Genomic DNA, 17,292 nt, shown 5'->3' on the forward strand with positions numbered 1-17,292 from the left:
GGGTGTCCAGAGTCTTGGTGCAATGATTCACTAACTTAAGTATTATGGGTTGTGAAGAACAAACATTTCGTTTCAGATTTACCACTTCATCGGCTGCCCTCTAGTGTGGGGGTTGTTTTTTTTTTGTTTGTTTTGTTTTGTTTTGTTTTGTTTTCAGTGAGAAATGGTTGCTTGTTGACTTTTCCATACATCAGTCATTCTGCCAGCCTCTGTGCTCTTATTCTTGATGATTTTTCTTCTTTGCTGAAGACTTCAAGTCTGTTTGGCATTGGAAAGTTTGACAGGGCTCCAGTCAGTCTCACAACACTGTGAAAGCACTGCTGGTGGCCAAGGCACTATAGTTTTTTACTTTCCCACCAGTAAAACTGGGCTAATATTTCTTCAATTAACTGAGGTTCTTTTTCTGTGAAGTCCTATTAATGCCTGTTTGCAATTATTATGAATTACAGATTACACCTATAAATTAAGAAGGACCAGCGTATTTCTGAAAATGAAAACTTCCATGAGTAGTATATTATTTAAGTTCCTCTCTTTGTATGCTGTACATAGTCATTGCAATACACTTGTAATAGGTATATTTGTATGGTTTCTCCTTTTATTTTATATAAAGATTTGAGAACACTGAAGGCAATCTTATTACAGCATCTTACTTTAATAAATATGTTGATAAACAGCTCATGTGTCTGAGAAACAAGATGTTAAGTAAAATTTCAGTTAAATAGGAACAGAATTATTTCAGAATGTAAAGTAACAAACACCTGGTTTTGTTTCCAAAGTAAATCATCCATCTATACCTGGTTATGAATTGGATCCAAATCATGACCCAAGTTTGTTGAGCAAAGTTTGTTAAGCAGAATCTTTCCCAAAACCCTGTCAGTCCAATTTTACGGCTTTCTTGCCCATTAGCCAGCAATATGTGCCTGTCTGCAGTGTATCAAACACAGTGTTACTCCCCTTTTGGCTATGCTGTACCCTTTTGGCCTTGCACAGGGGAGTGAGGTTATATGGAGCAAACAGTAGCAGAAAGGACAGTGCGTGTATGGCTTTGGGGGTTTACAATGTATAGTAGTGCTATGCAGTGTGCAGGATTAGTGAAAAGTGAGTAGATCTCTGCTAAACATGAATGTCTTGAATGTGAGGTGGTGGTAGAAAGTCAGCAGCGAGGCTGGTGGGACGTGGCCCAAACAAAAATGTCTCAGTCCTGTTCATTCCTGCATTAGGAGGAAACCGTACTCTGTGATATTAAGAATTAACAAGTGTGTTTAGCACATATCCCTACCTGCTATGTAAGTGTCTTTTATACAGCCTCGTTATAAGGCATTTACCTCCATGAGCTGTTAGTTTTCTGGACTGGCTTCTCTAAGTGCTTCTCTCTCTAATTTTTCATTCATATGGTTGATTACAGCCATTGACAGAAAGGCAGACTTGTCAACACTAGCAGGGTACCTTTGCATTTTACAGAAATAGGTGGCCAAGTGCAGGAGAGACTATAAAATATGCTGTCAGAAGTCTTGATAAACTGCAAAAGACAAATCTGACAAAAATAAGTTTCATTATTAGCAAGAGCTTATGGAACTACTTTAATTAGTTTTCCATAGCTGAGGAATTCTTTACCATATAAGGGTTTATTTTAGATGCAAGCTTTCCATTAGCAGCCAAACACACTGTAAATTTTAATTAAAATAATTCAGACTTCACTCCTCCAAAAGTTGGTGAAATATGTATCTTTGTTTTGTTTGATTTTTTTTTTTTTCATATATTGTATGGAGAGCTTAAGCAGTGAAAAGGATCCAATGGATGGTGTGGTTTTCCTTACTGCCTGCTAGCTTGCGTGGAGAATAAGACACATGTGCAGTTTGCAGCTCCACAACAGAAGTTTGCACTAGACCATGTCATTCTCTACTAAATGTTACTTGGAGCTGCATGCCATACAGAATTTAAAAAGTGGACAGGAAAGTCTGCTGGAAAGCAGAATAAAGACCAGGTCAGCAAGTGAAAGGAGTTGGGCCAATACGTGGCCTGCTGTGAATAATTGAGCCTAAAATTAAGGGGAAATATTTTATGGGTGTTTCCCCTGCATCTTTGTCAGTGTTGTTTTGAGTTACAGAAGTTGAAAGCAAACTACAAGTTTTGGCAAGCAGGCTAATGCTTTCTAACAGAATGGTCATAAATGATGACTTAAAACGTGGTTTTCAAAGTAGTACAAGTGATTGCACTTGTGCTATTATCTAGTAACTCACACAGTGGTTAAGTTACGTTGTTACAATTCCTTGGCTCCTTCCTTCTTTGAATTGTTAAACGTCCCTTTTACTTAGAAACTGAGAATTCTGACTGGCAAGGTTTGTATGCCCAATAGATCAAATTTAGAGTAGCATTAAAACTGTAATTAAACATTTTTAGTGCTTCAAAATTGAATTGTTCTGTAGCAGTCAGTAATAGTTTAAAACTATGCTACTGATACTAGCAGGAGCAATTGAACTAAGCAAGTGCTTATCACTTTTAAAAATCTTACTTTGAATATACAGCACTTTTGTTATTGTTTACGGTTACTTTTTTCCTTTCATAGCTAAGTGATTTTTATTATCATTTTATATTTGCTTTGCTGTAAAATATCAGTGGAAGAGCATTGGTTTGGGTGTGGAGGGGCTCTTTGTAGCCTTGTTTCTAGGCATTGTTCCAAAGTACACAGTTAAAGTGCTTTATAGGTCTTGTTTAGGGCAGGGCTTTTAATGCAGAGATCACCACTGAGTCCTTTTGATACAATTTTGCAAATACTTAGTTCTTGATCTTTATTTCAAACTCAACATTATATTTTTGTAGAGTGTGGCAGTTAAAAACGTGACTGTCCTGTGCTTTAAAGAGGAACAAGGAACTTCTCTATTTTTTCTGCATACATGGCACTTTTGGAGAAGTCTGGCAATGGGAGAGGAGGAGAGGACAGGAGAATTAATTGTATTAGAAGGCTCAGGAGGTCATCTTGCTGCAAGGAATGTTAAGCAGAGAGCTTCAGCTGGATTATTACGGTGAGGCTGTACACTGATCTGTTCTTCAGTGCCCATGACTGAAGTTTATGATGCATGGTAGATGCCTTTAGGCAGAGAATGAGTAGCCAGCTTTTCATTAATTTGTAACAGAGAGACTGGTGGGAACGTTGTTCCATACCATAGAGAGCCTGTAGTGAATTCCTTCAGCGTCAAGAAAGCTAAAAATAATACTCAAAAACGTGGGCTTTAGCCAGACCCTTTGTTTTCTGAACATCCATTTGCACAGGGGTTAAAACTTCACTATGAAAATAAGAAGAGCCAGAAGTACCTTCTCTCATCTTAGTGTAATCTTGAGACCATTAAGCTGTTGGATATATTTTGGAAAAGATTTAAAATCGGCCAGTAATGCTTATATATACAATATGCCTGGAATGATTTGGGGAATTTGTCTATGTGCAATTAACAGATTTTCTAAGAAAACTCATGCTGCTTGTAAGCTCTCCGCATCCTTGTAACTCTTTCTACGCTCCTTTCCTGTGTGTGCTTTCAGTGAGGGGTCTGGGGTGGATGATCCAGCCCATCTGTCTCAATCAAATCCTGTGGCTTCCAGTAAGCAGAACTGAGGAAGAACTGCACGCTAGATAAAAACCAGTTTTCCTCAGCTGCTGTGTGGAAGAGTAATGTTTCAAGAAATTTTAATTTCCACAGGAAAAGGAACCAAGATAAGAGACCTTGTCACAGCCCTTTGAAAACAGGGGTGGAATGGGTCATGGAGGAAGATATAACAGTGTGGGGAGAAAACAATGAAGCAACGAACTGCTGAAGGGAGCAGTGCTGATGCTGTAGCTGAAAGTGGCTGAAGGAGGCTAGTGGCAGTGTGAACAGAAAGCTTCTGAAAAGACAGCACTGAGAGGTGAGCTGGAAATCTTGGTCATGTAGAGATTTCTGATCGGGTCCCCAAGCATTTTGAAGTATGGGGGGGAAGAGGGAACTGAGGCAGGAAGCTGCCTTTATGGGCCCTTATAGGCTTCAGTGTCAGTGTGAAACTAGAACACATTTAAATTATTTTTAAATTAAGCCTTAAAAATGTACATTTGAAGCTCTAAAAAGCTTCAGAGAGTGAAGATGTAAAAATGCTGGATGAAACTGTGTGGGTGTGTTTCAGCAGCATCATATTCCTAAGAAGCAAACTATAAATGGCAAGGATGGTGTTCTGGGCAGAAACCTGTCCCCGGTGGATGTTTCACACTTCTCAGGAGGCATGTCCACGCTAGAGTCTTTTCCTGCAGATAAACGGAAGCACTCTCTTCCCTACCCCCCCAAAAAAAACAAACCAAAACAAAAGGAAATACAAAATTATTGGAGTAGTAAGATGCTGTCCTGCTCCCTGTGTGACAACCAAGTTGTTAGGGCACTTAGCCATGAAGTGAAAAGTAGATGTGTTTCTCACTGCGAGGTGGTTCAGGTTGTCCCACCTTTCCTGGCCAGAGAGGAGAGCTCAAGCTCTTGGCTCTCAAGAAAAGCGTGGAGATTACCACTGCTCTGGAGACTCTTCTTGTGGCCTTAAACAGTAGAAAAGGACTTTTTGAAGCCACTGCAGTGGTTGGTTGTGATTGGTTTCAGTGGCCAGGGTATTGTTCATGTGTCTGTGAATTTGGGAAGAAAGAAAATGAAAATACTCAACGTTAGGTTAAACTCCACAACCTATGAAACGAGCTATATGCACATAAGAATGTTCAGCAAGATGGTTTTTTTTGTGGTGTGCAGGTCTGTGAATAAAGCTCCTGTCACTCACTTGGGTGAGGGTCTGGCAAATATAATTCCTTAACTTTTTTTTTTTTTTTTTTTTTTTGTAATTTGCAGAAATAAGAAAGATGCGTTTATCAGAAAAAAAGTCCTTCCTTAAAATTCAGACAGGAAACAAATGGAAATCCCATTAGCATTGTGTTGAACCAGGAAAATACTCTTAATTTACAGATATTCTTTTGACTGAATACACGAATATATTTCTTTTTGTAAAATGGGGTGGAATAGTTGAATTTAAAAGCTGTTTGGGGCAATGTAAACATATTACTAACCCCAATGCTTAAGTGAAGGAAATGTGTCCTTCATGCTTTCCCTTAGGAGTTAATGCTTTGCATTAAGTGGTAGTAATTTGCACAACCTATAAATAAAATAAGTAAACTATAAGGGACTAAAGGTATTTTTTTCTTCCCTTCTCTTTTAAGGAGTGCCCTTCATCTGCACTATGTGCACATAGTGCACAGCTGCACTATGAAAGAGCTGTATTCAACTATATTCAAAAGTACTAGAAGGAATTTATTGTTTTCTTACTCCTGAGCCTTAAATATATGTTCCTTTCATATTGTTATTTATGTTAATGATGATTTTAGAGACATACTTGATCAGTTGATAAATAGGACACTGAAACAGTTGATAAATAGGACACTGAAAGTTGCCATGAAAACTTTTTGTTTTGCTTTGTTTTTATTCTGTAGGAATATAGAAATTTTATTTGGTCTCATTGTTGGCTTCACAGCTTTCCTGCACAGGTCTCTCTTTCTTTTTTTTTTTTTAACGTTTCATCTAAGAGTATTAAGCACCCTTAGCATTCTGTCTTTTATAATGAGCTTTTTTCAAATGTAGACAAAAATATTCAACTTGTTTTATATAAGCATTAACAAAATTGGAAATTAGAGAAGGAAGGTTGCTCCTTTATTATCCTCAAGAGTTATTAAAATATTCTTCCACCTCCATTCTTTTTGCTTCCCATTTTAGTTTTATTATTAATTTGTTTAAATTATTTTTTTTCACTTCAGATCATCCTTGTTTCAGATCATCCGTGTTACAAATGGAAAAAAAATCCCTCCAAAGTTATTGTTTAAAAGAAGTTTTGAACAAGGTTGTCCTTCCACATAGGCAGAAGGATGACAGCTGCATCACTAACAGTGTAAGATTCCCCAAAATTGCTGTCAAGAAGCTCCTTGGCTTCTCTTCTTGTCCTTGCAATGTTGGATCACTGCTCAAACATGAAGACTCAGAGTGGCTTCCAGGTTGAATCTGTTGTTCTGTGGCTACAAAGGATGTGCTTTATGTTCATCTTCAGGCAGTCCCTATAAGACTTCATTTTTTCACTCTTCAGCTTTTTCTTGTTTTGGCATTCATTTCTTTGAATCATAGCATCACAGAATGGTTTGTTTTGAAAGGGACCTTAAAGGCCATCTGATTTCAACTCCCATGCAATAGGCAGGGACACCTCCCACCAGAGCAGGTTGCTCAAAGCCCTATCCAAGCTGGCTTTGAGCACTTCTGGGGATGGGGCATCCACAGCTTCTCTGGGCAACCTGTTCCAGTTCCTTCACCACCCTCATAGTAAACAATTTCTTCCTTATATCTAACCTAAACCTACCCTCTTATAGTTTAAAGCCACTCCCCCTTGTCCTATTACTACAGTTCCTACAAAGAGACCCTACCCAGCTTTTCTGCAAGACCTTTAGGTATTGGAAAGTTGTTATAAGGTCTCCCTGGAGCCTTCTCTTCTCCAGTTGAACAGCCCCAACTCCCTCAGCCTATCCTCATATGAGAGGTGCTCCAGCCCCTTGATCATATTCGTGTCCCTTCTCTGGACTTGTTCAAGTATGTTCACATTCTCCTTGTGCTGGGGACCCTAGAGCTGAACACAACACTCTAGGTGGGGTCTCACAAGAGCACTGTAAACTTTAAACAAAACTTTGAAAGGTTCTCAGTAAACAAGGCTTTGCCTTACAAACAGTAAGAGGCTGGTGGTGAAATCTTTGGTGAAGCCTATAACTGAAGAAGCCAGACCTGCGGTAGTAGGGTTCTTGAATGTTAATCATTTAATCATTCTGTGGTAGATAGTTAATAGGATTAGATAAAGGTTTAAAGGAACTGAAATCAATTCACTACTAAGAACTTTGGAGCTGCAAAACTGCATTAAACCTAAAAGACATGATTACTAATTTTAATGAAGAACATGCTTTTTGTAGCATAACATTCAACTTTGGTTTTATATACATGTAAAGTTTCCAGAATTTCCATAAGGCTTCTGATTTTGAAGATGCAGAAAGAAAAGGTTTCTGTTTTCCTTGTTTGTCATCAGCAGCTGCCTGTGAATTTTTTATTTTTTTTTGCTAGATAACAATTGCAAGCAACACATTTTAACAAACCAAATGTGATATGCATCTTTATATTACTTGATAGCGACAAAACAACAACAACAACAACAACAACAAAATACAACCCAAAAAACACCAACTGTGACTAAAGGCTATATGAAGTCTCTGGCCTCACAGGTTCCTGATCATTGATGCATGTAATTTTTAAAATTGTCAAAAAAGTGATTGAGGCAACCAACTACCAGTAAAAAGTTTCTTTGATCAGGCTTTTAAAACTGCCTGTAAATATTTGTGGAGTTTGATTGTAGTGTGATATAGTGTGATAATGGAAACATTGTAGGTTGTTTACAAAGAAAGTAATGTTGATGGTTGGAGAAAATGAAGTAGTGTTTAGTTCATAGATCTTTGATAAAAGTAATAATAAAAAGTTTCAGGACCAAGATGCTTCTAATTGACTTTGCAGGAAGCCATTGTGCATAGAGCCAAGCTTAATTATCAGTATGTGCCACCATACTGAACTGTTTGTCTTTAAGGTTGCCAGTGAGTACTTAGAAATGGGGTAAATAATTTTACTAAGCTTTTAACCTTACAAATAAGCCTGGAAAATGTACAGGGTTTTTATTCTTAGTTATAACAACAACAACAAAACAAGAAAATCTCGTTGGGAGCTAAATGTCGTGAGATCTCAGGATGTCTGCTGTGTAAAGTCTGTCTGTTTAGCTGTTTAAGTTACTTACTTCACCAAAATCCAAATGTAGGCTGGGAATGTTCAGAATTACAGATCTGTGTATTGTCTACCCAGAAGCAGGTTTTTCTTCATGTATCAATGTCAAGAGCCAGATGTTTATTTCCTGAGGGGCTGGACTCAGCCACTGCTGGTGGAGTTCAGGCTGTTATCCCAAAGAAAAGGAAATTTAGGCTGCAGAAACCACACATGGCTCCTGCTCTGCTGGAGCCAGCAGGGCAGGCAGGCAATTTCTGGATGAGGAGTGTGTGTTTCTGAAACTCTCTGTCTGCCAGAGACTCTTCAGCTATCCCTGCTCTGGCCAGACCATTTGGACTGTTTTCCCAGGTACGATTTACCACTCAGTTGTCTTTCTGTGCGGCAGCATGGCTGTGTCTTATCAGTTGGCACTTGATTTGCCTTTGATTTGCCAGGCACTTGGCAAATTTGAAAGGCACTTGGTTGCCTTTGATTTGGCTGCTCTGTGGGAAAAGCAGCAACATCCACATCTACAACCATGAGCAGGTGCCTAAGGAAGAGGAGTACAGGTGAGGACAAAGTACTGCATCAAAATCTATATTTAATTTGAATATGTTTGAAAAATCTTTGGAAAAAAAAAAAAAAAGAAGAAGAAAACAGGGAATGTATTATGAATTAAGTGAGCGCACAGTTCTGAATTAATTTGTATTTTATCTTACTAGTAGTCAAAATCTGTACTTTTTGTTATAGGGTGCCATCAGGGTGGGCTCCAAAAGTTCTGTTAAATTTTATAGCACCTCAAAGGAAGGTACCAGAAACACTGAGGTACTACTACCTATAAAGTGAAGGCAGGGGTCTCCATTCTTTTGTAGGAAATAGCAGGACTCTGGCAGTTTGCACTGAATAAATGTTGTAAATAGATTCCACCATACATCAAAAACATCACTTAGCTTTCCTGGAAAGTTATGGAAAAGTTGAATTCAAACCAGTTTAGCAATAGTACCACAGGGGCTTTGCATTTGTGATGGCTTCAGCTGTGATTCAATGAATGATGTTGCCCAATATGCAATGTTCTGATGTTTGGTTATTTAGATCTTTCCTTCACCTTAAGTATTAAAACACACATCTTTTCAGCAAGCTAGGTTCTGGAGAGGAGAGTCTCTGTATTCATGGCTTATGCAGGACAGAGTTTAAAACCTGATAGCTAGTATCTAAACTGCTTTTGAACAGCAGTGACAAAAGACTAAAATAAGTAGGATCTATGTAACAGATTAATCTTGGAGGGATGGTCACCAACAAGCTTATGTGATGAAGTGTGGGGGTGCTCTGTGGGTCCACAGCACAAGCCCTGATGGCAGTGTCCTGGGGGCTGTTGGTGCACCTTCTACCAGGTTTTCTGCTGTAGCCATGTGTTCATTGGGTATACAGTAATAATAAATGCAGAAGAAAAAATGTAGTTCATGCTTCTACTGTTATGTAAATAAATTGGAAAATAAATAAATAAATAAACGTTACGCCTCTTTGATATGCTTCAAATGGCAAGTATAGTAGGTAACACTGTTTTGTTTGTATTGGAAAAGCCAAAATGGTATCTAATTAAGTAAAGGCAAACTGTTTAGATTGCAGGAGTAATAAAAACTTGTTGTAGATATACAGACTTTTTGAAGTATTTTTAAACTTGAGAACACACTTTATAGAAGTACTGTATCTTGCAATGTGATATGAGAGATTAATTCACAGAACTGCAGACTGGCTGAGGTTGGAAGGGACCTCCAGAGGCCATCTGGTCCTACCCTGCTGCTGAAGCAGGGACACCCAGAGTACATTGCCTAATGAGAGCAATGTTACAAGTGTCTTGAATATATACCCAGAAATTAACAGTATCTAATACTAGTGTTTGTTTGTTTGTTTGTTTGTTTGTTTGTTTTTTGTGCAATTAGGGTTTTAATTAATCATTAGGAATCTTTCATTAGAATACTTATGAGTTTATTCTACTTAAAACCACTGTTAGCATATCAAGTATTTTTAATAAGACTGTAAATTATTCAGAAGAGAAATGACAGGGACATTTCAAAAATTGACTGAACTTTTTGAAAGAGCATTTCCTGTGGATGACTTGTTATATGAGGAAGCTGGAATGCTGTACATGTATGCACAACCCTGAATGTGCTTTTCACTGGCTGAACTTTGTTTCCAGAAAACTGGGAAGAGCTGCAGAAACTTTAGTGTGTATTATGGGATATTAATATCCTTCCTGAGTGTTCAGTGATTGTGAAATATTTATGCTGTTTATGACTTGTGAAGATGCATACCTTTTGTACATAATATGGCCCTCCCTCCGTATCACTACTTTTGTTAGAGAATGGCCCTCCTGCTACTTGCAAGCTGAGTTTCTAATTTCCATTCTTAATGTGTGACTATGCATAAACCAAGGGCTTTGTAATATGATTATTTTCTGCTGTGCTTCTGGATTATTACATATAACTTGTTGCTTGATTACTTCAGATATTTCTGATGATTCTGAGACTGAAGTCTGATAAATCCTGAGTCACTGAGGTAGTTTGTTGCCCTTGATAAGGAATTTGGAAGATGAAGACAAATTTTAGGATCTCAATAGTAGGTGCCCTGGGAATTGAAAGGACATTTTATAATATGTAAGACTGGATGTTATATAAGACTTGGTATATAGGAATGGTAGATCTGTCTGCTTTCTGGTGGCTAAAAAAAGCACTGTAGAAGTAAAAGAAATGCCTGTATTCCATCTTCTATTTTTTCATTTTCTGTCACTTCTTTTCATGGTTGATGGCTATTGTTTTCTCTTACTTTGAACAGTTACATGACTGGAATAAACTTCTGATTTCTTACAGAAAAGCTTCTATGTGGGTTTTTTGTGTACTTTAAATAAAATTCACATTTTGCACACTTCAACCTTTTGTCCTGTGTTAATGGAGGACATCTTAAGTTTCAGAAAAAGCGAACACGCCATTTTGCAAAAGCAAGCAATTTAAAAAAGTTGGAGTGGCATTAATCACAAAATTAATCACAAAATTAGTCCATTCTCAAAAAGCTAAATGCAGTATAACTGGCCTTTCTAATACTTATTATACTGGATGGGATAATAAAAGTGGAAGTGTGGATGAGCATTTCTTTGACAAATTTATCAGTAAATGTGGTAGGAAAGGGTTTCCTTCTGTGCTATGTATTTGTCTTTTATTTTAGTTATAAAAAAGAGAATGTATTCAGCTTTGCTCATGAATGCTCCTTTGATCTGGTTCCTCCTCTGGTTCTTTGTTGTTACAGGGAGTGTTGATGTGGAGTAAGATTTGGTTCCAAGCTGCTTTCCTCTTGTAAAGTAAAAAGCAGAGTCTCTTCATGTTTCTTGGTTCCCCTTTTGTTTTATTGCCAGCTTAATTTTCTGTTCCGTTGCTTGGTGTTTGTCCTTACTTTTTTCACAGGAGGCATTAAATAGGTGCTGTGATCTTTTTAAGAAGGCATGAAGCCATTCCGATTGGGACTTCTCTTCTGTCTCAGTATGTTAAAATCAGTTCTGTGGTTGTATGTTACAGTGCTCTCCCTCTGCTCTCCTCCTGCTGGAAATGAGTGGATTAATCTAGTTCCAAATTGCTGCATGGAAACCCTTTGCTCTAAGTCAAAAGAAGTCAGTGCAAGTCTGTGAATCGTTTTATGAAAATACTGGATAGAGTTTCAGGCTTCAAGTCCCTGCTGATGCATTAAATTCTTCATGGTATTGGCAGGGGAGAAGCAGGGGACCTTTCTTTAGCTGGATAAATAGGAGAAGTGTCAACTCCAGATGCCTTGAGAGACTCCAGGCAAGCTTTTAGTACAATTACAGAAGGACAAGGTGGATTGGACCCGTGGGACTCCTACGTGTACTGAATTTTGTTTAGCCTTTTGGTCACCCTAGCAGGGAAAAAAAAAAAAAAAAAAAAAAAAAAGAAAAAGACTTACACATCTTTGAAGCAGCTAAGTTTATATTTTTGGGGTATAAATATAGGGGTGTAGCATATTCATATGCACACATGTAACTATTAAAAAAAAAAAAAGTTGGAATTTTTTAGGAAATGCTGTTGGCAGAGGATACTCATACTTAAAAATAAATCAATAAATAAAAGTACACGTCTTCCAGTGCCTAGAGCACATGGAAAGAAAGTTGTGAAAACTTTGGTGCTGTCTTGGCATTAGTATGATTGGAGGTATGGGAGGGAATTTTGCTTGTTCATCTGATCTTTGTCTGCAGATGGTTAATGACTGTCTAATCTTACCTGACCAGCAGGGAGCCTTCAGTGATTCTTTAAAGTGTTAAATTATATTAAATGAGACAATAAAACTCAGTCATTATTGTCTACAGCTGGGTATGATACAGTTGGGTTGATACATTAACAGTTGTTGATTGGTATAATAATCACACGTGCATAAACTGACCCCTTTTTATGTAAAAATAAGGCTATATGTTGTATTTTAGTCCTTGTTCAAGCAATATTGCTTATTCTTTTAGCGTTTTAAGTGTATTGAAACTACTTCTGAAGTGTATTGAAGCTACTAAGCTTCAATACAGATCTGGTAGGAATATTTCTTCCAAAGCACAATGCCGTCTGATCACATGCTCTGCATTTTTAATCTTTCCTTTGTGGCATTCTTTAAGTTACATAATGAAATTAACAATATATAACTATCTAATGCAACAGGTCCTTTTTGTCTCTTCTGACTTATGGAGTGGGTTATCCTACACATTTTAAATTGAAGTCCTTAATTAATTAATGCAAGATAGCAATTTTGCTTAGCAGAAAACTTTTGAAATCCAGCAGTTACTTTGCTGTAGAAGATCAACTTTTTGCCTTCTCCGAATAGTGTCTTTTTACGCATTATAAGTGTTTTGTTAGTTTGTTAGTTGAACTTTATTTCTCCTGTGCCTTTTCTACTTCTCTGCTTCAGGAAGCCCACCCAGTTCCCATTCATGTTTTTAATCTAGTTCATCTGAGGTGTTTCAGTGTTTCAGAGTTTCAGAACTGGCAACATGTGGGAATTCTGGGTTTTAACCTTGTTTTCACTATTGCCAGAACCAGCAAAGAAAAAGGAGGAGGAGAAAAAACAAACAAACAAACAAACAAACAAAACAATGAAAACTGAAAAAGAAAGAAAAGAAATACTCTCTTGATCCTACAATTTAAGTGAATTTAGCTTCTGATGTCATCCATGTTTCTAGTCCTAGTGATACAGAGAAAAATTTGAAAACACCTCTTAAAATGTGAGCTAATCATGTATCTCTGGCATTTGCAGTCTAACAAAATCATCAAGTGTCAGGAAGTTCACAATAAAATTGTACAAGTTGGCAGCAGTATCTGGTTTCTTTAACTGACTCATCAGTTTGCTCTGACTGAACTGAAATTTTGGCCTTTCTTTGACATGTTCTCATTGATGACTAATTATTACTTCAAGCTCAGCATTAAGCTTTTTTTTTTTTTTTGTTAAAGGCATTTTTAGCTACCTTATGACATCCCTATGAATTTCTTCCTGAATCATTACAGTTAATGTCACTCTTGTACTTGTTATTGAAGTGAAAGTCCATTATCTTGGACCTTCGCTTGACCTATATATACGTATATATAATGTCCTAAGGACATAAATAAAAAAGTAGACCAAAGTTTTATTTAGCCTAGTATATAGAGATAGCCAGTGGCCTAGAGAACGGAGTAAATATACACTGGTGCTTTTGTAGTATCCATTGTTCCGCATCTCAAGGATGTACTGAGTCAAAGGCGGCAAGTTTGTGTTTAATCGCTTTCAGTGGATCTTTCCTTCATTAACTTGTCCAGTAATTTCTTGAGCAAATGAGAAATTTAACACCCAGCTGCATCTCACATGGAAAAGTGCTTTCTTGAACCTTACATTCCCCAGTACCCTTTGATATTGTCTGCACTTACATTAGCAAAAACAGTGAAGAGTTCTTATCTACTTTTCTGTGCTTGTCAGTATTTCATTAGAGATCTAAAGAAAATACATCCTTATCACTGAAATGTGTGATCCATTCACAAGATGCTGACTCTCTGAACTGTAGAAAGTTCTCTCATAACTGTATGGCTTCATGAAGAAGCCATGTATTTTATGTGTTGTTGCTTTTGCCACTTTTAAATAATTTTTTGAAGTTACCTGGCAGACCACAAAATGGATTTTAGCTCTCTGGGTAAACTACTGGGATGTTTTAAAACAAAACAAAACAAACAAACAACAACAAAAAACCCACCACATACTTGTTGGGCTTTGCTTTTTTTTTTTTTAAGTTATAATGGATAGCTTCTCAAGACATTATTGATCATTTTCATCTGAAACTATATATATATTTTATCTACTTAGAAAAGAAACAAAAATACTCAGAAAAAAAAAAATCTTAGACTCATGGTGTTTTCCCCTTACACTTTGGGATACTATTACACATGCTTGTGATTATCCTCTCTGCAAACAATTATCAGAAAAATGCATCAGTTTTCCAAGTCCCACAGAAGAACAGATGTGGAATTAAGTTTCAAACAATGTACTCTTAATCACTTACATGTGGATACAAAATGAACTGGAGCTCAGTGGGAACGATTGGATGCTTTGTTAGTTGAGCGTGGAGTGGAGAATTTGCATTTTTCTTGGGCTTCATTCTCTGAACAGTCCTTTGAAAACAGTGCTAATAAATGAATAAGAAAAATGTCTGTTTCAGATATTTCACTCTTTCTAGAGAGCCAAAACCTCTGGGTTGAGCTCAACCACCTGAGTTGAGCCAGAATATATTACGTATATGAATATGAAAGAGATTGTGTATATCTGTAATATCTGTATAATTTTCTCCCTTTACTTGAGAACTCTTTTGAATGCTGCAAAGGATATTGGGGAGTAAAGTAGCTGCATATCATCTGTGCGTTTTCAAAAGCAATAATTTAAAGCAGCCAGCTCTGCCTGTAAGAGGTTTTGAATCAATATTCAATTGCTGAAATACCATAAGAAAACAATTATGTAAGAAAATACACTCATGTTGTGTTCTGAAACTCAGCCTGCATTGGAAAAATCCCTTAAAAAGATAGATTGCCCATACAAATACTTCAGACTTCAGAAAGCTAGTTAAGGAGAAAAGGTTAGTGGATAAGGTCTCAAATTTACAGTTTAAAGCTTTACAGAATTACAGATTTAAATTAGTGCACCAACCAGACAATGAGACTTAAGGAATTTTCTGATTCATGTTTTTGGAATTAATTTGTTCATAATTCATAAGAAAGCTCATGGAAGTTGGGCTATTCATAATTTTTCCCAGTATGATTGCCTTCTCTCACACATACATACACACATATGTCTTGAAAAATATGTTTTCAGTTGCTGCAGAATTGAAACGATTGTTAATATGTGTAATTTATACATAGAAGATTATTTTTTTTAAGTTATTTGGTCCAACATAAACTGGAAATAATATGCTACATGAATCTGCCTCACAAATTTGTTGGTTCTTAAATTATAGCAAACTTCACTGAACAGGCAACATTATATCTTATTTCAGAGTCTGATAGTGGTTTCTTGGAAGTCATTGAGCTCTGGTGGAAGTTTTAAGAATAGCCTTGTAGTGTTAAACTGAATGGTTAAGAGAGCTGTGAACTCATTTGCAGATTTTCTTGGCCCTCAAACCTGGAGTGGGGCATGAGATTAGTACTGATGCATTTTCCTGCCTTCCAAGGGTTTGGAATGGGAGCCTTCCATCTCACTCCCTTGTTGGCTGGTCCTTAACTCGTCACCACCTTGCATATTCATCATTAGGTTTACTCTGTTAGCAAGGAAGTGTCCGATGCCAGTTAAAATATTCATTGCTAACAAAATAGCAAAACACAATGTTTTGAGAGAATGAGGGAACAGAAGGAATTTTCAGATATGTTTGTTAATGCTCTGGTCAAGTGTTGTCTCTTAGCTCAATTGGTAGAGAGATCTATGAAGGCTAAAGAAGAGTTTATATATCCTTAAAGAAATCTTTCCTATGGATTTTTAAAGGCTGTTTTGCTTGTGCTTTGTGAACTGACCAATTTCTCCCTTCTTTGTTTTTGTGGAGGTCTGCTTGACCTTAGTTTTTCATGTTTTGTTTCAATTTTTTTTTTTTTTTTCATGGATATTACTTTGTTTATGCACTTCACAAAAAAACAAAAGAGCTAATCATATTAAAAATAAACATATTTATATCACCATGTCTTGTTTTTTAACCTTGGTCTAGAATGACCTAAATGGCCAAGTATTTCATGTTCTTTAAACATGACTTTGTGAATTTATTCAATATAGATCTCTTGTGCAGATTCAAGATTAATAAATGCAGTTGTCAGCAGCATTTGAGAATCAAAAGAACAGGACACAGCTAATAGTTCCATAACCATGTAGGGACGGTAAGGCTTACATGAGAAACTGCATTTTAACATTTAATACTTGAAGAGTATTTTAAATGAACTTACAATGTGTGTCTCACTTTTAACAGTAGGGTTTGGGGTGGCTTTAAGGTATTAAGTACATACTTTCTGTGATGTGATTGAAGGTGTGCTAACTTATTGTAAAAAATGTATATATATTTGGATGAGAAGAGCTTTCAAGTTTGTTCCCTTGGTATTGCAGGCAATCAGGCTGTATACAATTCCTTTTAACATGTCATCATCTTCTGACATAAAACTATGCTTTCTGTCTCCACTTCTCTTTAAAGGCTGCTGTAGAATCTTTGTCTTTCAGATGGCATAGAAGTAATATTTTAATGTGCAACTTAGACACATTCACAGTTAGTTTATGATTATTATGTTCCTGCTCCAACATTGGCTTGTTGTTTCAATATGCCTTCTTTTTTTCTTACATTTTAACCACTTACAGTAACTGTAGGAAACAATTATGTTTCATTTTTAGCACTTTCAGTTTTTCTAGGTGAAAGAAGGCAAAATTGCATCTTTTCTCAACTCTCCTTTGATCAGTTCAGCTGTTCTCTCTTCCTAATTCAACATGGATGTTTTTCATGACAAACACCTTTTCATGAGTTTCAGTAAAGATTGTAGGAAGTAATCTTATGATTACCATAAACTTTCTGGCATGTTGAATACCTGTTTTGGGGATTGTAAAGATTAGTCATTGCTGGCTAGGAAGCCCAAGCGTGCGTATTCAAGGGAAGCATTTGTGACTATGATTTGTTCCTTTAGAAAAGCAAGCTGGATAGAGTTGACTTAAGAATTTTCAGGCATCTGTAGAAACTGCAGGATGTTCTCTAGAGCAGGAATGCTGGGCAGATAAAACATGAGTAAGGATTTTTGTTTTAATAACAAGAGTTTACTGAAACACTAAAGACAGGCACATGGAATCTTGCCCAGTGTCTCTTCTTTATTTTTTCTTTGCATTGAATTTGCATTGAATATTGCATTTGGTTTTCGTCTTCTGTTTCTGCAAGACTGAAAATCAGTTCTGA

General features: G+C 36.8%; 1 protein-coding gene across 7 annotated transcripts in view; it reads left to right on the forward strand.

Moving 5' to 3' along the window:
- Positions 1-17,292, forward strand: part of LHFPL2 (LHFPL tetraspan subfamily member 2) — a 130,881-nt gene that overhangs the window by 45,946 nt on the left and 67,643 nt on the right. Inside the window, exon 1 of one of the 7 annotated variants that reach the window (XM_027447125.3) lies at positions 2,960-3,023. The exons of 5 other annotated variants lie outside the window; for them this stretch is intronic. The gene's annotated coding sequence lies outside the window, so the exon portion shown is untranslated. Of the gene's footprint in view, positions 1-2,959; positions 3,024-3,696; positions 3,898-17,292 lie in introns of those variants that run through there. One more of the 7 variants, XM_005008960.6, reaches the window with a different exon arrangement.

The sequence above is a fragment of the Anas platyrhynchos genome, chromosome Z (genome assembly GCF_047663525.1).
Source record: "Anas platyrhynchos isolate ZD024472 breed Pekin duck chromosome Z, IASCAAS_PekinDuck_T2T, whole genome shotgun sequence".
Lineage (NCBI taxonomy): Eukaryota > Metazoa > Chordata > Aves > Anseriformes > Anatidae > Anas > Anas platyrhynchos.